The sequence below is a fragment of the Pristiophorus japonicus genome, chromosome 9 (genome assembly GCF_044704955.1).
Source record: "Pristiophorus japonicus isolate sPriJap1 chromosome 9, sPriJap1.hap1, whole genome shotgun sequence".
In the NCBI taxonomy this organism is placed as follows: domain Eukaryota; kingdom Metazoa; phylum Chordata; class Chondrichthyes; family Pristiophoridae; genus Pristiophorus; species Pristiophorus japonicus.
Genome location: NC_091985.1, coordinates 56138498 through 56160671, shown reverse-complemented (window position 1 = coordinate 56160671; position 22174 = coordinate 56138498). Strand labels below are relative to the sequence as shown.

The following is a 22174-nucleotide window of genomic DNA, read 5'->3' as shown; positions in this document are numbered from 1 at the left end:
GAGGGGGGGAGAGGAGAGGGAGAGGGGGGGAGGAGAGTGAGTGAGTGAGTGAGTGAGTGAGTGAGTGAGTGAGTGAGTGAGTGAGTGAGTGAGTGAGTGAGTGAGTGAGTGAGTGAGTGAGTGAGTGAGTGAGTGGAGTGAGAGTGAGTGAGTGAGTGAGTGAGTGAGTGAGTGAGTGAGTGAGAGAGAGAGGGGGAGAGAGAGAGGGGAGAGAGAGAGAGAGAGAGAGAGAGGGGGAGAGAGAGAGAGAGAGAGAGAGGGGGGAGAGAGAGAGAGAGAGGGGGAGAGAGAGAGGGGGGGGGGAGAGAAAGAGAGAGAGGGGGGGGGGAAAGAGAGAGGGGGAGAGAGAGAGTGAATGGGCAAGAATTGATTTAAAGGTAGGTGGCCCGGGGGGGGAAAAAGAGAGAGCAGTCGTCAAGTCGGGTCCCGGGTGGAAGCAGGAGCTGGCGAGGGAGGTGCAGCCTGATCCCTGATCCACACAGCCCCAGTGAGGCCATTCCTAGGGGCTGCGTGCTTCGGGCCCCTCCCACACAGTTTTGGCTGCCTGGAGCTACTGCACATACGCACCCACTGTAGCGCGCATGTGCAGAGGTCCCGGCACTGTTTTCAGCACAGGGACCTGGCTCCGCCCCCCCCCCCACAGCTCGTGCTGCGCCGCGCCCAGCTCCAGAGGACCTGCAGGGAGCCAGAGAATAAGTAAGTATTTTTTAGGCGCACTTTCTGGCGCGAAAAACGGACGTCCAGGTCGGGGCTGTGCCATTCTAGGCGCTGCCCGAAACTTGGGCCAAATGTTTCTAGTTATATTGGTTGAGAAAGAGACATTGGTCATGATACCAGGAGTGTTTCCTGCTCCTCTTCAAATAGTACAATGAGAAATTTTACATCCACTTGAACTACTGGAACAGGCAGCTAGAGACTGAACACACTGGAACACTCATTTTGTAAGGCCAACTCACTGGCCTGTGAAAGTAGTTTATAAAAACACAGCTTCAGGAGGCCAATTTCAATATGTTGATAAGTCAACAAATGTCACAAACTAATTTACAACTAGATCATTGCCCACTTCACTAAAATACGATATTCTGAGGTGTATAGCTCCCAAAGACAGCCTGTAGAAATACATGTCTGCAAGTCATCCATTCACAATATATCTAATATTGGAACTAACTTTTAAGGCATGGCCATACAAAACATTTGAATCCTAAACTGTACTTTGCTTGAAAGTGCAGCACCTTTAGAACAGAACATAAGAAATAGGGGGAGTAGGCCATATGGCCCCTTGAGCCTGCTCCACCATTTAATACAATCATGGCTGATCCGATCATTAACTTCCCTGCCCGTTCCCCATAACCCCTTATCAGTTAAGAAACTGTCTATCTCGGTCTTAAATTTATTCAATGACCCAGCTTCCACAGCTCTCTGAGACTGCGAATTCCAGATTTACAACCTAAGAAATTCCTCCTCATCTCAGTTTTAAATAGGCGGCCCCTTATTCTAAGATTACGCCCTCTAGTTCTAGTCTCCCCTATCAGTGGAAACATTCTCTCTGCATCCACCTCATCAAGCCCCCTCATAATCTTATTCATTTCAATAAGATCACCTCTCATTCTTCTGAATTCCAGTGAGTAGAGACCCAACCTACTCAACCTTTTTCATAGTCAACACCACTCCCCCACCCATCTCCAGAATCAACCTTGTGAACCTTCTCTGAACTGCCTCCAAAGCAAGTATATTTTTCCTTAAATATGGAAACCAAAACTCCAAGCAGTATTCCAGATGTGGTCTCACCAATACCCTGTATAACTGTAGCAAGACTTCCCTGCTTTTATACTCCATCCCCTTTGCAATAAAGGCCAACATTCCAGTGGCCTTCCTGATCATTTGCTGTACCTGTATACTAACCTTGTGTTTCATGCACCAGGACCCCCAGGTCTTGCTGTACTGCAACACTTTACAATTTTTCTCCATTTAAATAATAACTTGCTCTTTGAATTTTTCTGCCAAAGTGCATAACCTCACACTTTCCAACATTATACTCCATCTGCCAAATTTTTGTCCATTTAGCTTGTATGTCCTTCTGCAGGTTTTTTTTTTGTGTTCTCCTCACATTGCTTTTCCTCCCATCTTTGTATTATCAGCAAACTTGGCTACATTACACTCGGTCCCTTAATCCAAGTAGTTTATAGATTTTAAATAGTTGGGGTCCCAGCACTGATTCCTGCGGCACCCCAGCAGTTTATTTCTTTATTTCAAAAAGTACATTTTTCATTGCGCTAGCTTAATTTTTGGCATCTCAAATTGCAGACAAAAACAGTCTCCAGTTTAAAACTGGAGATATATTTTTATATGGGAACACCTAGGTCTCATACATCAGTGTAAGTCATACATCACCCAAGTTTCAAATGACTTATAATTCAAGTAGTTGAGCACTCATTAAATGGAATTCCAAACAGTATGGAAGGGCAAATAAACAGATGAAATTACTCAATTTACCCTAGGCCTACATAAACTGTCTTGTACAATTTCAAGGACATAGAAAGTTTATCGAGTTCATTGTGCACTTATAGCTGAAGTGTCGGGAGAATTAACAAAAAAAAACACACCGAGGCCATTCATATTCATGATACTTAGTTACATAATACTTTCCCCAATGATTTGTTAGCTGGAACCAAAATTTAGATGCAATACCCCGCTAAAGTCTTTTGTTTGTTGAACTATGGACAGAGGGCTGACCACATTCTTCGTCTGCAATGCTTCAGAGTAATTACAAGGTGCCAAGCAGAATTCTTCCAGGAAAAAGTGGAACCGTTGGAGAGATTGCGTCAGCATTGGAGATGCATTTTTTTTTTACAAGTACAAGTTCTCATTGAGTTAACTTCAGTTAAATTCATGCTGTCATTATTGTTTCTCATGGAAACGCTGAATTTTTAGCTAAGTATTTATATTTGAAACAAGTAGTTAAAGTAAAAATACATTTAAAGTCAATTGTGATAAATAGGACTCATTTAAAAATCCCTAACATCACAAGTACAAACATGTAAGTGGTACTGAAATCAAAATGATCAGTTTCAAAAGGTCAGAATGTTGCATTTTGGCAGTGGTTGCTTTTTGTGGACTTTTGGAAAAAAACGAAAAGCTTATCTTCACAGAAGGGATGTCAATACAGATGATTGCAATGCTGGAAAATTCTGCAAGCTGCACATACATAACTTTAAAAACAAACTTCAATGTACAAGTATGTTTCTTTGAGATGTGTCTGAGCTAAAGGATTGCACCAAGTAAAATGGTCTCTTGAAAATGTAATGAGTTATATATATTCAGCACAATATTTGCTAGCTATTTAGGCACCTACCTTTTGTGAAGACAGTGTGTGAACTTAGGCAGGTGCAACATTTCATTAATACAAGTTTAAAATGTATATTATATAAATTTATTCAAAAATCTCAGGAATATATTCTTGTTCAGGATTTCAAATTAACACATGACCATCTCAAAAAAAAATGATTGCTTCCGAGTAAGCCCATACTTTGGTAGTTTTTCTTTATCTACACTGTCAATTTTTAAAAAAACTTTTTCCATGGAAAGGCTTTGGAAAGTGTTGATTTTAAACTCAAGATTAAAATTAGAAATCCTCCTCATAGCCACACATTGGAACAAAGAGATTGATTATGGTAATGAGCAAGACATTGAGATAAGGGGGTTGACTTATTAGAAACGGTTGAATAGGTTGGGCCTCTACTCACAAATTCAGAAGAATGAGGTGTGATCTTATCAAAACGTACAAGATTATGAGGGGGCTTGACAAGGTGGATGCAGAACGGATGTTTCCACTGATGCGGGAGACTAGAACTATAGGGCAGAATAAGGAGCCGCCTATTTAAAACAGATGGAGAAATTTCTTCTCCCAAAGAGTTGTAAATCTGTGGTTGCTGAGACATTGAATAAATTTAAGACAGAAATAGACAGTTTCTTAAAAGATAAGGGGATAGGGCCAGGAAGTGGAGCTGAGTCCATGATCAGGTCAGCCATGATCTTATTGAATGGTGAAGCAGGCTTGAGGGGCTGTATGGCCTACTCCTGTTCCTATTTCTTATGTTCTAATAACTATTAAGTGAGAACAGTAGGGGAGTGGGTATTGTTTCAAATGTGCCCAAACATTGACATTTTAGGGGTGAATTTTGCATGAAGTCAGGTTCAAGGGTTGTGGGGGGGGGGGGGTAAAGGGAGAAGAAAAAGGGAAAGTGTGAGATTGCATGCTTGATTGACAGCTCTACTGACCAATTACTAGACGGGGGGGGGGGGGGGGGGAAGAGAGAAGATTAGGAAAGCCCCCAATTTCAGGAAACAGGAGAACAATAATCCACATGTCAGGAAGTCAGATCCAAAGGCTGCAAATGACAGGGTATAGCTTGAGCTAAGATACAGTTTTAGAGACAGATCAGACAGGACAGAGACAGAGACAGACAAAGAAAAAAAATAATTCAGCTTGCTATTTGGAATAGCATTGCATGCTTTTGTTGCATGTTACAGGAAGAATTATGGAAGTTAAAAATAAATGTGGCATTACTAACCTAGTCAGCTGATTTCTGCAAAATGAACCAACTTACATAGGATGTGTTACAGAACCAGGCCATTCAGCCCAACCAGTCCATGCTGGCATCTATGCTCCACTCAAACCTCTTCCCATCTTTTCTAATCTAAATCTATCTGAATACTTCTCTATTCCCTTCCCTCTCGTATGCTTGTCTAGCCACCCCTCAAGTGAGTTCCACATTCTCACCACTCTGGGTAGAGAAATGACTTCTGAATTTCCTATTGGATTTCTTGGTGACTATCTTATAATGATGGCTTCTAGTTATGCTCTTCCCCACAAGTGGAAACATTCTCTCTGTACCCACTATCAAAACCTTTCATAATTTTAAAGACCTCTATTAGGTCACCCCTCAACCTCCTTTTTTTCCCCCCCCAAGAGAAGAGAAATCCAGCCTTTCCGGATGTGTATACCTTCGCATTTCTGGTATCATCTTCGCAACGCTTATCTGCACCCTCTCCAATGCCTCTATATACTTTTTATAATATATAGTGATCAGAACTGTACCAAGTGTGGTCTAACCAAGGTTCGATACAGGTTTAGCACAACTTCCCTACTTTTCAATACTTCGAGGAATAAACCCGAGTGCTTGGTTTGCTTTCTTTTGAAAAATGGTCTTGTTAATCTGTGTCGCAACTTTGTGATTTGTGAATTTTTACTCAGATCCCTTTGTTTCTCTACCTCACCTTGACTCTCACCCTCCAAGTAATAAGTGACCTCCTATTCTTCCTACCAAAATGTAATACCTCATGTATCCGTGTTGAACTGTGTCAAACTTAATTTTACATTGATATGATCTTCAAGCGATTAATTCCACCTACTGGAAGACTAAGTACATACAAGGACACATGCACTGAACACAATATCCAGTTCCAATGACAAGGAGAATGTATTATACACCGAGGTTAGAAACATAGAAACATAGAAAATAGGTGCAGGAGCAGGCCATTCAGCCCTTCTAGCCTGCACTGCCATTCAATGAGTTCATGGCTGAACATGAAACTTCAGTACCCCCTTCCTGCTTTCTCGCCATAACCCTTGATCCCCCGAGTAGGAAGGACTTCATCTAACTCCCTTTTGAATATATTTAGTGAATTGGCCTCAACTACTTTGTGTGGTAGAGAATTCCACAGGTTCACCACTCTCTGGGTGAAGAAGTTTCTCCTCATCTCGGTCCTAAATGGCTTACCCCTTATCCTCAGACTGTGACCCCTGGTTCTGGACTTCCCCAACATTGGGAACATTCTTCCTGCATCTAACTTGTCTAAACCCGTCAGAATTTTAAACGTTTCTATGAGGTCCCCTCTCATTCTTCTGAACTCCAGTGAATACAAGCCCAGTTGATCCAGTCTTTCTTGATAGGTCAGTCCTGCCATCCCGGGAATCAGTCTGGTGAATCTTCGCTGCACTCCCTCAATAGCAAGAATGTCCTTCCTCAAGTTAGGAGACCAAAACTGTACACAATACTCCAGGTGTGGCCTCACCAAGGCCCTGTACAACTGTAGCAACACCTCCCTGCCCCTGTATTCAAATCCCCTCGCTATGAAGGCCAACATGCCATTTGCTTTCTTAACCGCCTGCTGTACCTGCATGCCAACCTTCAATGACTGATGTACCATGACACCCAGGTCTCGTTGCACCTTCCCTTTTCCTAATCTGTCAACATTCAGATAATAGTCTGTCTCTCTGTTTTTACCACCAAAGTGGATAACCTCACATTTACCCACATTATACTTCATCTGCCATGCATTTGCCCACTCACCTAACCTATCCAAATCACTCTGCAGCCTAATAGCATCCTCCTCGCAGCTCACACTGCCACCCAACTTAGTGTCATCCGCAAATTTGGAGATACTGCATTTAATCCCCTCGTCTAAATCATTAATGTACAATGTAAACAGCTGGGGCCCCAGCACAGAACCTTGCGGCACCCCACTAGTCACTGCCTGCCATTCTGAAAAGTACCCGTTTACTCCTACTCTTTGCTTCCTGTCTGACAACCAGTTCTCAATCCACGTCAGCACACTACCCCCAATCCCATGTGCTTTAACTTTGCACATTAATCTCTTGTGTGGGACCTTGTCGAAAGCCTTCTGAAAGTCCAAATATACCACATCAACTGGTTCTCCTTTGTCCACTTTACTGGAAACATCCTCAAAAAATTCCAGAAGATTTGTCAAGCATGATTTCCCTTTCACAAATCCATGCTGACTTGGACCCATCATGTCACCATTTTCCAGATGCACTGCTATGACATCCTTAATAATTGATTCCATCATTTTACCCACTACTGAGGTCAGGCTGACCGGTCTATAATTCCCCGTTTTCTCTCTCCCTCCTTTTTTAAAAAGTGGGGTTACATTGACTACCCTCCACTCCATAGGAACTGATCCAGAGTCAATGGAATGTTGGAAAATGACTGTCAATGCATCCGCTATTTCCAAGGCCACCTCCTTAAGTACTCTGGGATGCAGTCCGTCAGGCCCTGGGGATTTATCGGCCTTCAATCCCATCAATATCCCCAAAACAATTTCCCGACTAATAAAGATTTCCCTCAGTTCCCCCTCCTTACTAGACCCTCTGACCCCTTATATATCCGGAAGGTAGTTTGTATCCTCCTTAGTGAATACCGAACCAAAGTACTTGTTCAATTGGTCTGCCATTTCTTTGTTCCCCGTTATGACTTCCCCTGATTCTGACTGCAGGGGACCTACGTTTGTCTTTACTAACCTTTTTCTCTTTACATACCTATAGAAACTTTTGCAATCCACCTTAATGTTCCCTGCAAGCTTCTTCTCGTACTCCATTTTCCCTGCCCTAATCAAATCCTTTGTCCTCCTCTGCTGAGTTCTAAATTTCTCCCAGTCCCCAGGTTCGCTGCTATTTCTGGCCAATTTGTATGCCACTTCCTTGGCTTTAATACTATCCCTGATTTCCCTAGATAGCCACGGTTGAGCCACCTTCCCTTTTTTATTTTTACGCCAGACAGGAATGTACAATTGTTGTAATTCATCCATGCGGTCTCTAAATGTCTACCATTGCCCATCCACAGTCAACCCCCTAAGTATCATTCGCCAATCTATCCTAGCCAATTCACGCCTCATACCTTCAAAGTTAGCCTTCTTTAAATTCTGGACCATGGTCTCTGAATTAACTGTTTCATTCTCCATCCTAATGCAGAATTCCACCATATTATGGTCACTCTTCCCCAAGGGGCCTCGCACAATGAGATTGCTAATTAATCCTCTCTCATTACACAACACCCAGTCTAAGATGGCCTCCCCCCTAGTTGGTTCCTCAACATATTGGTCTAGAAAATCATCCCTTATGCACTCCAGGAAATCCTCCTCCACCGTATTGCTTCCAGTTTGGCTAGCCCAATCTATGTGCATATTAAAGTCACCCATTATAACTGCTACACCTTTATTGCATGCACCCCTAATTTCCTGTTTGATGCCCTCCCCAACATCACTACTACTGTTTGGAGGTCTGTACACAACTCCTACTAACGTTTTTTGCCCTTTGGTGTTCTGCAGCTCTACCCATATAGATTCCACATCATCCAAGCTAATGTCTTTCCTAACTATTGCATTAATCTCCTCTTTAACCAACAATGCTACCCCACCTCCTTTTCCTTTTATTCTATCCTTCCTGAATGTTGAATACCCCTGAATGTTGAGTTCCCAGCCCTGATCATCCTGGAGCCACATCTCCGTAATCCCAATCACATCATATTTATTAACATCTATTTGTACAATTAATTCATCCACCTTATTGCGGATACTCCTTGCATTAAGACACAAAGCCTTCAGGCTTGTTTTTTTAACACCCTTTGTCCTTTTAGAATTTTGCTGTACAGTGGCCCTTTTTGTTCTTTGCCTTGGGTTTCTCTGCCCTCCACTTTTCCTCATCTCCTTTCTGTCTTTTGCTTTTGCCTCCTTTTTGTTTCCCTCTGTCTCCCTGCATTGGTTCCCATCCCCCTGCCATATTAGTTTAAATCCTCCCCAACACTCCCTAGGACATTGGTTCCGGTCCTGCCCAGGTGCAGACCGTCCGGTTTGTACTGGTCCCACCTCCCTCAGAACCGGTCCCAATGCCCCAGGAATTTGAATCCCTCCCTGCTGCACCACTGCTCAAGCCACGTATTCATCTGCGCTATCCTGCGATTCCTACTCTGACTAGCACTTGGCACTGGTAGCAATCCCGAGATTACTACTTTTGAGGTCCTACTTTTTAATTTAGCTCCTGGCTCCTTAAATACGTTTCGTAGGACCTCATCCCTTTTTTTACCTATGTCGTTGGTACCAATGTGCACCACGACAACTGGCTGTTCTCCCTCCCATTTCAGAATGTCCTGCACCCGCTCCGAGACATCCTTGACCCTTGCACCAGGGAGGCAACATACCATCCTGGAGTCTCGGTCGCGGCCGCAGAAACGCCTATCTATTCCCCTCACCATTGAATCCCCTATCACTATTGCTGTCCCACTCTTTCTTGCCCTCCTGTGCAGCAGAGCCAGCCACGGTGCCATGAACTTGGCTGCCGCTGCCCTCCCCTGATGAGTCATCCCCCTCAACAGTACTCAAAACAGTGCATCTGTTTTGCAGGGGGATGACCACAGGGGACCCCTGCACTACCTTCCTTACACTACTCTTCCTGCTGGTCTTCTATTCCCGAGCTGGCTGTGGACCCTTTCCCTGCGGTAAGACCAACTCACTACACGTGATACTCACGTCATTCTCAGCATCGTGGATGCTCCAGAGTGAATCCACCCTCAGCTCCAACTCCGCAACGCGGACAGTCAGGAGCTTGAGGTGGACACACTTCCCGCACACGTAGTCGTCAGGGACACCAGAAGTGTCCCCGAGTTCCCACATGGTACAGGAGGAGCATAACACCCGACCGAGCTCTCCTGCCATGACTTAACCCTTAGATACACTTAAATTGGCAACAACAATGTTAAAAGTTACTGACTAATAAGAAAAAGAAAAACTACTCAATCACCAGCCAATCACTTACCCCCTAGGCTGTGACATCACCTTTGTTTATTAATATTTAATTAGATAACTGGCAGTGCATGTGAACAGAGTGCATATGACTGAAGACTGTTTACAAAGTGATCAGCACTACAATATCAGGGAGGGCGAGAGCACGTGGAGAGGAGACAGAAGGCGAGAAAGCCAAAAAAAAGCAGAGAATATCTACGTTAAACCCAAAATCTGTAACACTACTTGTGGTAGTCGATTAAGCTGGCTTCAGGATACTTCAGCTCATGCCTGATGCAAATTTGCTTCTTTCACCATTGCATGTTGCCCTCATGTTTTTTAAAATCTGAACATGCATCACTCAATTCATCCTCCCTTCAGTCCTGGAACACGAGACAAAACCGGTTTATGATTAAATAACTCCATTTGTTTTTAAAAAAAGATCACGACATGTACCTGAAAGTTCAAGTTCTGATCCAGGAAAACTGAAATAATGAGGAAGTGGGTGAACCCTTAGTAACGCATAACTTGAAGTGTCACATTTATTCAGGAAGGTGAGGTAGTGTTTAAACTAATCTGCTGCAGGTTTTCCTCAAAATATTAGCAACATGACAACGAAGGGAAACAGCTGATCAAATACTTGGATTTCAGAAGACTTTCCAGCAAGGTTTCACGTTGCCAATCAATGGGAAGGTAGTGAAGTCATGGAACAGGATGTAAAAGTAGGACAAAAGTAGGAAAATTAGCCAAGTAACCAGTGGATAGTTCAAGTGGATCTTTGCAGGCAGGAAAGATATTACAAAAGGGTAACCCAAGGGGTTAGTGTTTGCTGTCAATTACCTGCCATTACAGTCTGGCAAATAATCAAAAGTCCCCAAAACTACACTGTGGTTTTGAACACTTGGGTTCTCTGCCCATCTGTACTCTTGAGTAGTGCTCACCTTCATTGTTCCCAGCAGCAAGAACATAAGAAATAACAGGAGTAGGCCATTTGGCCCCTCGAGCCTGCTCTGCCATTCAACGAGATCATGGCTGATCTACCTCAACTCCACTTGCCTGCACTATCCCCATATCCCTCAATATCAAAAAATCTATCTGTCTTGAATATATTCGACAATTGAGTATCCACAGCCCTCGGGTAGAGAATTCCAAAGGTTCACCACCCTCTGAATAAATTTCTCCTCATCTCTGTCCTAAATGACCGACCCCTTATTCTGAGATTGTGACCCCTGCTTCTAGACTCTGCAGCCAAGAGAAACATCCTCCCTGCATCTACACTGTCAAGCAGTGTAAGAATTTTGTATGTTTCAAGGAGATCACCTCATTCTTCTAAACTCGAGAATATAGGCCTAGTCTACTCAATCTCCTCATGGGACGTGACGCCCCCCCCCCAATCCCAGGGATCAGTCTGGTGAACCTTCATTACATTCCCTCTATGGCAAGTCTATCCTTGCTTAGGAAAGGAGACGAAAACTGTGCACAATGCTCCAGGTGTGGTCTCACCAAGACCCTATACAATTGCAGCAAGATGTCTTTACTCTTATACTCAAATCCTCTTGTAATAAAGGCCAACATACCATTTGCTTTCTTAATTGCTAACTCTACCTGCATGTTAACTTTGTGATTCGTATACAAGGTCCTGCTCAACACCAACATTTCCCAACCCCTCACCATTTAAAAAATACTTCTGCTTTTAGATTTTTCCTACCAAAGTGGATAACTTCACATTTCTCCACGTTATATTCCATTTGCCATGCTCTTGCCCACTCACTTGGCTTGTCTACAATCCCCTTTACATCATCGTCACAACTTACATTCCCAACTACCTTTTTTATCAATCAGGAAACCTGGATTATGCTTGACACTACACCAAGCCAGTTCAGTTTCCCCCCAAGCACCCACCTATAACACCAGCTCCAAGACTGGTCAAGAAGAACACATTTAACAGACTGATTCTGTACGGATTTAAAAATCAGCAGCTCCACTGAGATCAGTACTGCAGAGGATATCAATGTGATTGCGGAAAGTGACTGGATACGGTCATTGGCTTGGCCCCTGTAGCCTGGGTGCCCACAGTATGGATCAGACAGCTTAAATTACAGTGGATCCACTGGAATTGTGAGCTGGCAGATCAGATGCAAATTCATTTGTCCAGCACCAGCTAACTGTTGCCAGTAGGACAAAGCTCTGAGAATAACCACTTGCCTCCCATCCTCTGATACTAAGATTCCACTATATATCGACTTGAGTACTGTAAATCTAAGTTTACACATAGTAATACCAGAAATAGCTGGCAGGACAAATAATGAGGAGCATTACAACCAGAGGATTTACATATTTTAGGTAACAGTTAATAGCTGGCAAATGTTTTTTTTTTTAATTTGTTCCTGGGATGTGGGCGTCACTGACAAGGCCAGCAAAAATTGCTGATCCCAGATTACCTTTAAGGTGGTGGTGAGCTGCCTTCTTGAAGCCCTGCATTCTCTGGTGACGGTACAGCCACAGTGCTGTTAGTGAGAGAGTTCCAGGATTTTGACCCAATAACAATGAAGGATTGGTGATCTATTTCCAAATCAGGATGGTGTGCAACTTGGAGACGAGTGTTCCCATGCTCCTAATGTCCTTCTAGGTGGTAAAGGTCGAGGGTTTGGGAGGTGCTGCTGAAGAAGCCTTGGCGAGTTGCTGCAGTACATCTTGTAGATGGTACACGGTGCACCGGTGGTGGAGGGAGTGAATGTTTAAGGTGGTGAATGGGGTGCCAATCAAGTGGGCTGCATTGTCCTTGATGGTATCAACCTTCGAGTGTTGTTGGAGCTGCACTCATACAGGCAAGTGGAGAGTATTCCATCACACTCCTGATTTGTGCCTTGTAGATGGTGGAAAGGTTTTGGGGAGTCAGGAGCGAGGGAGTCACTGGTCACAGAATACTGTGCTTGACCTGCTCTTGTAGCCACAGTATTTAAGTTTCTGGTCAATGCTGACCCCCAGGATGTTTTTGGCGGGGGATTCGGCGATGGTAATACTGTTGAATGTCAAGGGGCGATGGTTATACTCTCTTGTTGGATATAGTCATTGCCTAGCGCAAATGTTACTTGCCATTTATCAGCCCAAGCCAGAATATTGTCCAGGTGGGCACAGACTGCTTCATTATCTGAGGAGTTGCGAATGAAACTGAACACTGCAATCATGAGCGAACATCTCCACTTCTGACGCTATGATGGGAAGGCCATTGAATCAGCTGAAGTTTGTGCCTAGGACACTGCTCTGAGGAACTCCTGCAGTGATGTCCTGGGGCAGATGATTGGCCTCCAATAACCACAACCATCTTCCTTTGTGCTTGGTATGACTCCAGTCAGTAGAGTTTTCCTTTCCCCGATTCCCATTGACTTCAATTTTACTTGGGCTCCTTGATGCCACACTCTGTCAAATGTTGTTTTGATGTCAGGGGCAGTCACTCACCTCACCTCTGGAACCCAGTTCTTTTGTCCATGTTTAGACCATGGTTGTAATGAGACCGGAAGTCGAGTGGTCGTGGCAGAACCCAAACTGAACAGGTTATTGGTGAGTAAGTGCCACTTAATAGCACTGTCGATGACAACTTCCATCACTTAGCTGATAATTGAAAGTACACTGATGGGGTGGCAATTGGCCGGATTGCATTTATCCTACTTTGTGGACAGAACCTACTTGAGCAGTTTTCCACATTGTCAGATAGTTGCCAGTGTTGTAGCTGTATTCTGCCACAATCTGTAACCTCATGGCCCGGCATATCCCTTACCTCTACCATTACCATCAAGCCAGGGGGCCAACCCTGGTTCAATGAGTATAGAATAGTATGCCAGGAGCAGCACCAGGTGTACCTAAAAATGAGGTGCCAACCTGAGGAAGCTACACAGGACGACATGCATGTTAAACAGCAGCAGCATGTTAGAGCTAAGCGATCCCACACCCAACAGATCAGATCAAAGCTCTGCAGTCTGCCACACCCAGTCGTGAATGGAGGACAATTAAACCACCAAATGGAGGAGGAGGCTTCATGAACATCCACAGCCTCAATGATGGTGGAGCCCAGCACGCAAGTGCAAAAGACAAGGCTGAACCATTTGCAACCATATTCAGCAAGAAGTGCTGAGTGGATGATCAATCTTGGCCTCCTCCCAAGGTCCCCAACGCCACAACAGCCAGTCTGCAGCCAATTAGATTCACTCCATGTGATAAACGGTTGAGCATATTGGATACAGCAAAGGCTGTGGGTCCTGACAACATCCTGGCTGTCGTGCCAATAACCTGCTCACCAATGCTCAGTTTGGATTCCGCGAAAACCACTCTGCTCCAGACTTCATTACAGCCTTGTTCCAAACATTGACAAACGAGCTGAATTCCAGAAGTGCCGTCAGTCAGCATTTGACAGAGTGTGGCATCAAGGAGCCTTCATAAAATTGAAGTCAATGGGAATAGGGGGTAAACGCTCCACTGGCTCAAGTCACAGCTAGCACAAAGGAAGATGGTTGTAGTTGCAGACCAATCATCTTGCTACAGGACTTCCTCAGGGCAGTGTCCTAGGCTTAACCATCTTCAGCTGCTTCAATTACCTTCCCTCGATCATAAGGTCAGAAGTGGAGTTATTCGCTGATGATTGCACATGTTCAGTTCGATTTACAACTCCTCAGATAATGTAGTCCGTGTCCACAAGCAAGACTTCGACAACATTCAGGCTCGTCAATAGTGGCAAGTAACATTCGTTCCACACAAGTGCCAATGACTATCTCCAAGAGTCTCTAACCACCTCCTCTCGACATTCAATGGCATTACCATCGGCAAATCCCCCCAAGTCAGGATCAACCAGAAACATAACGACCAGCCACAAATATGGTGGCAAGCTGAGTATTGTGTGGCGACTATCTCACCTTTTGACTCCCCAAAGCCTTTCCACCATCGACAAGGCAAGTCAGGAGTGTGATGGAATACTCTCCATTTGCCTGGATGAGTGCAGCTCCAACACTCAAGGAGGTCGACACCATCCAGGATAAAGCAGGCCACTTGATTGGCACCCCATCCACCACCTTAAACGATCAGCATCATAGGCAGTCCCTCGGAGTCCAATGTGGGACCTACAGTCTCCGTCACAGGTGGGGCAGACAGTGGTTCAAGGAAAGTGGTCGGGGAGCCTGGGTTGCCGCAAGCTCCTCCTGCTGTCTACACTTGGTTTCTGCTTGTTCTCGGCGATGTGACTCTAGGTGCTCAGCACCCTCCCAGATACTCTTCCTCCACTTTGGGCGGTCGTAGGCCAGGGATTCCCAGGAGTCGGTGGGGATGTTGCACTGTCAAGGAGGCTTTGAGGGGGTCCTTGAGGCATTTCTTCTGGCCACCTGGGGCTTGCTTGCCATAGAGGCTCAAAGAGCGCTTGCTTTGGGAGTCTCGTGTCGGGCATGCGGACGATGTGGCTCGCCCAATGGAGCTGATCGAGCATGGTCAACGTTCCAATGCTGGTCTGAGCGAGTACACGGACATTGGTGCATCTGTCCTGCCAATGGATTTGCAGGATCTTGCAGAGGCAGCGCTGGTGGTACTTCTCCAGCGTTTTGAGGTGTCTGGTGTATAAAGTCCACGTCTGAGCCATATAGGAGGGCGGGTATCACTATTGCCCTATAGACCATGAGCTTGGTGCCGGATTTAAGGTCCTGGTCTTCAAACACACTCTTACTCGGGCGACCAAAGGCTGCGTTGGCACCTGAAGGCAGTGTTGGACCTAGTCGTCAATGTCTGCTCTTGTTGAGAGAAGGCTCCCGAGGTATGTAAAATGGTCCACATTGTCGAAGGCCTCGGGCCTCATCGTAGATTTTGAAAATTGGGGGGAGGGGGGTAAGAGAGTGCTGTGTGGCGGGATCAGGTTGGTAGAAGACTTTTGTCTTACGGATGTTTAGCGCAAGGCCCATGCTCTCGTATACCTCGGTGAAGGTGTTGACAATGGCTTGGAGTTCGACCTCAGAGTGCGCACAGACGCAAGCGTCATCTGCGTACTGTAGTTCAATGACAGAGGATGGGATGATGTTGGATCTGGGCTGGAGGCGGCGGAGGAGATTGAACAGATTCCCATTGGTTCTATAATTTAACTCCACTCTGGTGGGGATTCACTCCCTCTACCACCAGAGGAGCTATATAAACACAATGGGTGCAGTGTGTACCATCTACAAGATACACTGTAGCAACTCACCAAGGCTTCGACAGCATCTCCCAAACACTCGACATCTACCACCTCGGGGGGAAGGTCAGCATGGGAATATCATTATCAAAGTTCCCCTCCAAGTCACACACCATCCTAACTTTGACTTACATCACCATTCCTTCATCATCACTGGGCAAAATCTTGGAACTCCCTCCCTTACAGCACTTTGAGAGTACCCTGAACAAGGCAACAGCTCACCACCACCTTCTCCAGGGTAATTAGAGATGGGCAATAAATGCTCGCATTGCCAGCATCACCCACACCCCAGGCAGGAATGAATATAAACAAAACTCCTTTCAAGGCCAATATAGCCTTTCTAAGGTGCGGTGCTCAGAACTGTACACAGTACTCCAGATGTGGTCTAACTAGGGCTTTTTACAGCTGCAGCAAAATTTCATCCCCTTTAGTTTATATAGGCTAACATTCCATTAGCCTTTGATTTTTTTTTTGTACCTTACAACATTTTAGTGTACATGGACCCCTAAATCTCTGGACCTTTTTTTAAAAATTCATTCACAGGATGTGGGCATCGCTGGCAAGGCCAGAATTTATTGCCCATCCCCAATTGCCCTCGAGAAGGTGGTGGCAAGCCTCTTTCTACAACTGAGTGGCTTGCGACGCCATTTCAGAAGGCAGTTAAGAGTCAACCACATTGCTGTGGGTCTGGAGTCACATAGGCCAGACTGGGTAAGGACAGCAGATTTCCTTCCGTAAAGGACATTAGTTTTCACATGTACGCTGATGACACCCAGCTCTGCCTCACCACCACTTCTGTCGACCCCTCCACAGTCTCTAAATTGGCAGACTGCTTGTCCAACATCCAGTACTGAATGAGCAGAAATTTTCTCCAATTAAATATTGGGAAGACCGAAGCCATTGTCATTGGTCCCTGTCAGAAACTGCGTTCCCTAACCACTGACTCCATCCCTCTCCCTAGCTCTGTCGAAGGCTGAACCAGACTGCTCGCAACCTAGGTATCATTTGACCCTGAAATGAGCTTCCGACCACATATCCGCCGCATAACTAAAACCGTCTATTTGCACTTCCGTAACATTGACCGTCTCAGCTCATCTGCTACTGAAACACTCATCCATTCCTTGGTTACCTCTAGACTTGATTACTCCAACACTCTCCTGGCTGGCCTCCCACATTCTACACTACATAAACTGGAGTTCATCCAAAACTCAGCAGCTAGTGTCCTAACTAGCACTAAGTCATGATCACCCATCACCCCTGTGCTTGCCGACCTACATTGGTTCCTAGTTAAACAACGCCTCGATTTCAAAATTCGCATCCTGGTTTACCAATCCCTCCATGGCCTCACCCCACCCTATCTCTAATCACCTTCAGTCTCAACCTCCCTTCCCCCTCCATGTACCAGAGATGGCTGTGCTCCTCAAATTTTATCCTCTTGAGCATCCCTGATTATAACTGAACCACCATTGGGGGCCATGCTTTCAGCTGCCTAGGCCCCAAGCTCTGGAACGCCCTCCCTAAACCTAGCCACCCCTCTACCTCGCTTTCCTCCTTTAAGACATCCCTTAAAACCTACCTCTGATCAAGCTTTTGGTCATCTACTGTCATTTTTTATGGGGCTCGGTGTTAAATTTATTTGTTTTGTCTTAAAACACTCCTGTGAAACACCTTGGGACGTTTTACTATGTTAAAGGAGCTATATAAATACAAGTTGTTACTATTGTAGTGAACCAGGTGGATTTTTATGACAATCCAGTAGTTTCATGGTTATCATTACTGATATTAGCTTTTTATTCCAGATTTATTTAATTAACTGAATTTAAATTTCCCAGCTGCCATTGTGGGATTTTAAACTCCTGTTCTTGGATCTTCAGTCCACACCTCTGGATTACTAGTCCAATCATATAACCACTATGCTACTGTACCGCCACTGTCCCTAGCTTCTCACCATTTAAAAAATACTCTGATCTATCCTTTTTTGGTCAACAATGGATGATCTCACATTTGTCTGCGTTGAAATTCATCTGCTACAGTTTTGCCCACTCACTTAATCTATTCATGTCTTTGTAATTTTATTCTCATCTACACTACTTACTACGCTACCAATCTTTGTGTCATCAGCAAACTTGGATATATGGCTCTATTGAGTTATCAAAGTCAATATAGTAAATAGTTGAGGCCCCAGCACAGATCCTTGTGGGACACCACTAATCACTTGCTTCCAATGAGTACATATCCATTATCTCTAATCTGGCTACCGTCTAATCAATCTCCTAACCAGGTCAACCCCAGGAGCTTTATTAGTCAACGGTCTGTTGTGTTATTGAATGCCTTCTGGAAGTCCATATAAACTACATCCATAGTCATTCCCAGAACTTCCTTTTAAAAAAAAATGAAGTTTGTTAGATATGACCTTCCATTTACAAATCCACATTGGCTCTCTCTAATTAGCACAAAATTTCTCTGGCTCAATCACTCGGTTTTATATATTGCAATAACTTCCCCACAGCAGATGTTATATTAACAGGTCTATAATTTCCTGGTTTCTCACTTTTCTTGAATAATGGAGTTATTTTTGCAATTTTCCAATCTAAGAAAAAAGGGACAATTCCTGAATCGAGAGCACTTTGGAAGATTATAGCTAAAACATTTGAAATTTCATCACCTACTTCCTTTAAAACTCTGGGGTTGGAACCACCAGGTCCTTGGGATTTGTCAGTCTTTATTGCCATATTTTCTCCAAAAACAATCCCAATAAAATAAATCATGGTACTTAAACAACACTGAACCTTTTATTAAAAAAAAGCCCTGCATTCCATCTTGTGTTAAAATACAATGTATTTAATGAAACAAACTTCAGTCAGTAGTTAAGACACAAGGTCATTGTGTAGTTCTACAATTTTGACAAATAGATTGCTTTCGGGAAATTCAACCAATCTGCCAAATCTTCTGGTGGATAACACTAAAATACTTCAATCTGAATCTTGTACATTTACGCAATTTCAGATAAGTGCATATTTAATCAAGGTTTGAATTCCAATGTCCTGAATCACTTTCCATTTACTCTCTTTGAAAGCTCATGTCTTGTAATTTTATGTGCATCAAATGTTTTCTGTGCTGTTTAGGCTGACAGCATTTTGATAAAATAATCTCATTTAAATAAGTTTGTGCGTTGGCTAAGAGCTTCTCAACGGTCAAAAATCACTATACAGAACCAGTAACAGCTATAAAACAGTGCTGATTCTGTACCACACAGCCAAATGATTCAAGCAAAATTTCATTATTTTTAATATAGACTTCTTTTTCCCCAACTCTTCTTCCTCACCCCCAAAAATGTCAACATTTTAATTATCACCCAACATTGCATTTTAAATTTACAAAGTGGGAAGATAGGGAAGATAGAATTCTAAGGTTTAACAGAGGAATTCATAAGTGCATAACCTATCAAACACCATTCACTGAGCAAGATCAGATTTTTGTAGCATCAAAGAGACTTGGGAGAGGGACTTGGAACAGCTTTACTACATGCTAAATCACAGCTAAAATGGCTTCAGGTTACAGCTATATTCAGTTTACTGATCTCCAAAAGATGATAAATCTAGATATTTGTCCTGTGATGCACAGGCAATTTTCACCACAGTAACTCAATTCAATTCTAATCAAATAGTTTAACCCAGTTTAAAAAAAAAATCAATGTGATATAGTTATGAATAGATGGCAGAGACTGTGGAAATAAAATATAGCTTTGACAGTTAGGCCACCAAAAAAAACTGTACTCACGTCTTCCAATACTGTCATTTTAAAAGAATTTTAGATCAGTATGAAAGTAACTCCTAAAATTTCACGGCATACATAGCCAGACAGGTAGATGCAACTTATAAACCTGTACTTTACAGTGCATTCTCTGAAAAATTATATCCCTGTATACTAAGTACTCACGTCAGGACATGCAGATTACTTCTCGGTCATCTACTGGTGATATCACACAACATCCTTCCTTACAAATCTGTTGCAATCAAGTCATGATGATTTTAAACAGAATCCAGTGAAGAGCTACTACACTAAATATAAAAAGCAAAACAGAAGATTAAGATACTTGACATTTAATCCCTCCTTAGATTTGGGTAGTATGTACAATTACGGTCCAGGAAAACATCTAAACTAGCCAATTCACATTTTTATTTTAATTCCACAGAATTAAATCCATTGTAATCGAATTAAACAAATGTTTACTAATATATTTTTCAAAAATAAAAATATTTAATTGCAGTTCAAATAAAACCTATTAGATTACACAGTAGAATGCTCAATTGTTTTGAATATGCTCTTTTAGTGGTCATCCTTTGTTATGCAATACCGAATCCTCGTCTATGTTTTTCAGTAACACTAGGATGATGATTATGCAGTGGGTTGAAACTGGCCTTTCACCTCGGTCTTGGGTTTAAATCTGGCTACTGTAAAGGGTCTACACTACAAAATTGCCGCCAATTCTGCACTAACTGTAAAGGTCACTTAAACAGCCTAAAGAAAATGGTGCCGGAGAGAGCAGAATAGAGGTTTACTGTTAATCTAGAATGCTATTTCTGACTTGGAGTGCTTGATGCAGATACTGGGTGTTCCATTTCCTAGGACTATGTTTTCCGCACCTTGAGCGCAAGATTTTTTTTAAATTACGATTTTTAAAGTTTCTGTTAGAACAAAATCAATTGTCTTAACCTTTGCATATGAAATTTCTAACATTAAAAAGGTGATTGAGAAGAATTTTCCCCAGATATTTAAGTTTACACATACCAAGCTCTTTCCTTAACTGATCTGAGAATAGCAAGGAGGGCAGGAATAATACCTGCTGCAAAACTGCAGATTTATTCAGTTTCTTTTCAACTGACAATCGTGACCTTTAACTATTACCATAACCAAAATTTCTCATGTTGCATTTTGTTTCCTTCAAATCTGTGCAAATTCACTTTCATAATTCTTCATTCAACAAATGAACTATTCTGATCTCTGCTGCACTAGATTGATGCTGGATGTATTAAATAGAATTTTACAGCACTGAATGAGCTCATTCTGCAAAACCTATGCAATGCCAAAAATCAAAGACCTTTATTATATTCTATCTGCACACAGTACAATGTGGGTGGGATAGAATTATGCTTTTCAATTCTGAATTGTTGGCAAAATTGAACAGTTGGAAAAAGCAGGGAAATGTGCTTAGAATAGATAGCTCCGATGTGGATCGTGCACAGGCACAATGGATCAAATGGCCTGCATCCACGTGGACATTTCTATTTTACAATTTCACAGAACAGCATCAGTGAACATTTATTTCTAGAAACTATACTGCAAATTTTGGAAACATTTAATTCCATTCTTAGAGCAACAAATCATAAAGCAGCCAGTTCATATGCTCATCGGCACTAATTTATGCAATTAATCCCAGAATTCAGATCCAGGATCTCAGGGCAAAAATACAGGTACACAAACAGCCCAATCACATTCCACAATTCAGATCTCAGGACAAAAATACAGGCACACAAACAGTCTAATCCTAGACATAATCTTTAGGTATCAGTGAGCAATGCTTACCTGCAGCAGCAAGTGTCCATTTGACATTTCTGAAATAATATTACTTAAAAAAAACATGAACCATATTTTTTTTAAATAAATACTGACGATTGCAAAAGTCAGGGGAACACGAGAGTACTAAACCCCTCCCCCAGGGCACATGCATTTCTGAAAGGTTGTGTCGACATTAAACTATTCCACCATTGGTTTCCACATCTGACCAATTCCTGACATTAAGCAACAGGTGATTTTCTCCACTGCTATTATCAGAGTAATTTGAGCTGCATTTTGGAAGCAAAAGGCCTTCAAGCCACAGTGAGAACATTTTTAGCTTTGGTCAGAAAATATGTTGGCCAGTTTCTTTCTTCCTGGATCCATCACCCTCTTCGTATAAAAAAGGAACCATAAGAGGCAGGACACAGGCAATGAGCCATCATTATCTTTCTCACTGCTGCACAAACATCCTTCCCCTAATCAGACTAAACCAAGGCAAGATATGTTGCATCTCTCCACAGGCCCCTCCAATACATGGTTGAACTGACCAAGTCCATTTTATGGAGCCCAGCATAATCAGATATCATAGCAGGAAGAGTCAGTTAATTATACTTAGGCCAGCACTAGCTCTTCAACTGGAGCAATCCACTTTAATCCCATTCCCTTATTTTTTCACCCATATTCTTCCTTTTGAACTATCTATCCAATGGCATTTTAAATTATGTAGTTTCTGCCTCAAAGTTTGTGAAAACAAATCCTCCTAATGCTATGCCTCAGTCAACACACAATTTGCCAACGAGCAGAAACAATCTTTGATTTTCTACCTTAAAAACCTCA

General features: G+C 43.1%; 1 protein-coding gene across 2 annotated transcripts in view; it reads right to left on the bottom strand.

Annotated features, from left to right (window-relative positions):
- The window catches only part of socs5a (suppressor of cytokine signaling 5a), a 54707-nt gene that overhangs the window by 10224 nt on the left and 22309 nt on the right, over window positions 1-22174 (bottom strand). The window contains exon 2 of one of the 2 annotated variants that reach the window (XM_070889367.1): window positions 19718-19839. The exons of the other annotated variant lie outside the window; for it this stretch is intronic. The gene's annotated coding sequence lies outside the window, so the exon portion shown is untranslated. The remainder of the gene's footprint in view (window positions 1-19717; window positions 19840-22174) is intronic. 2 annotated transcript variants of the gene reach the window in all.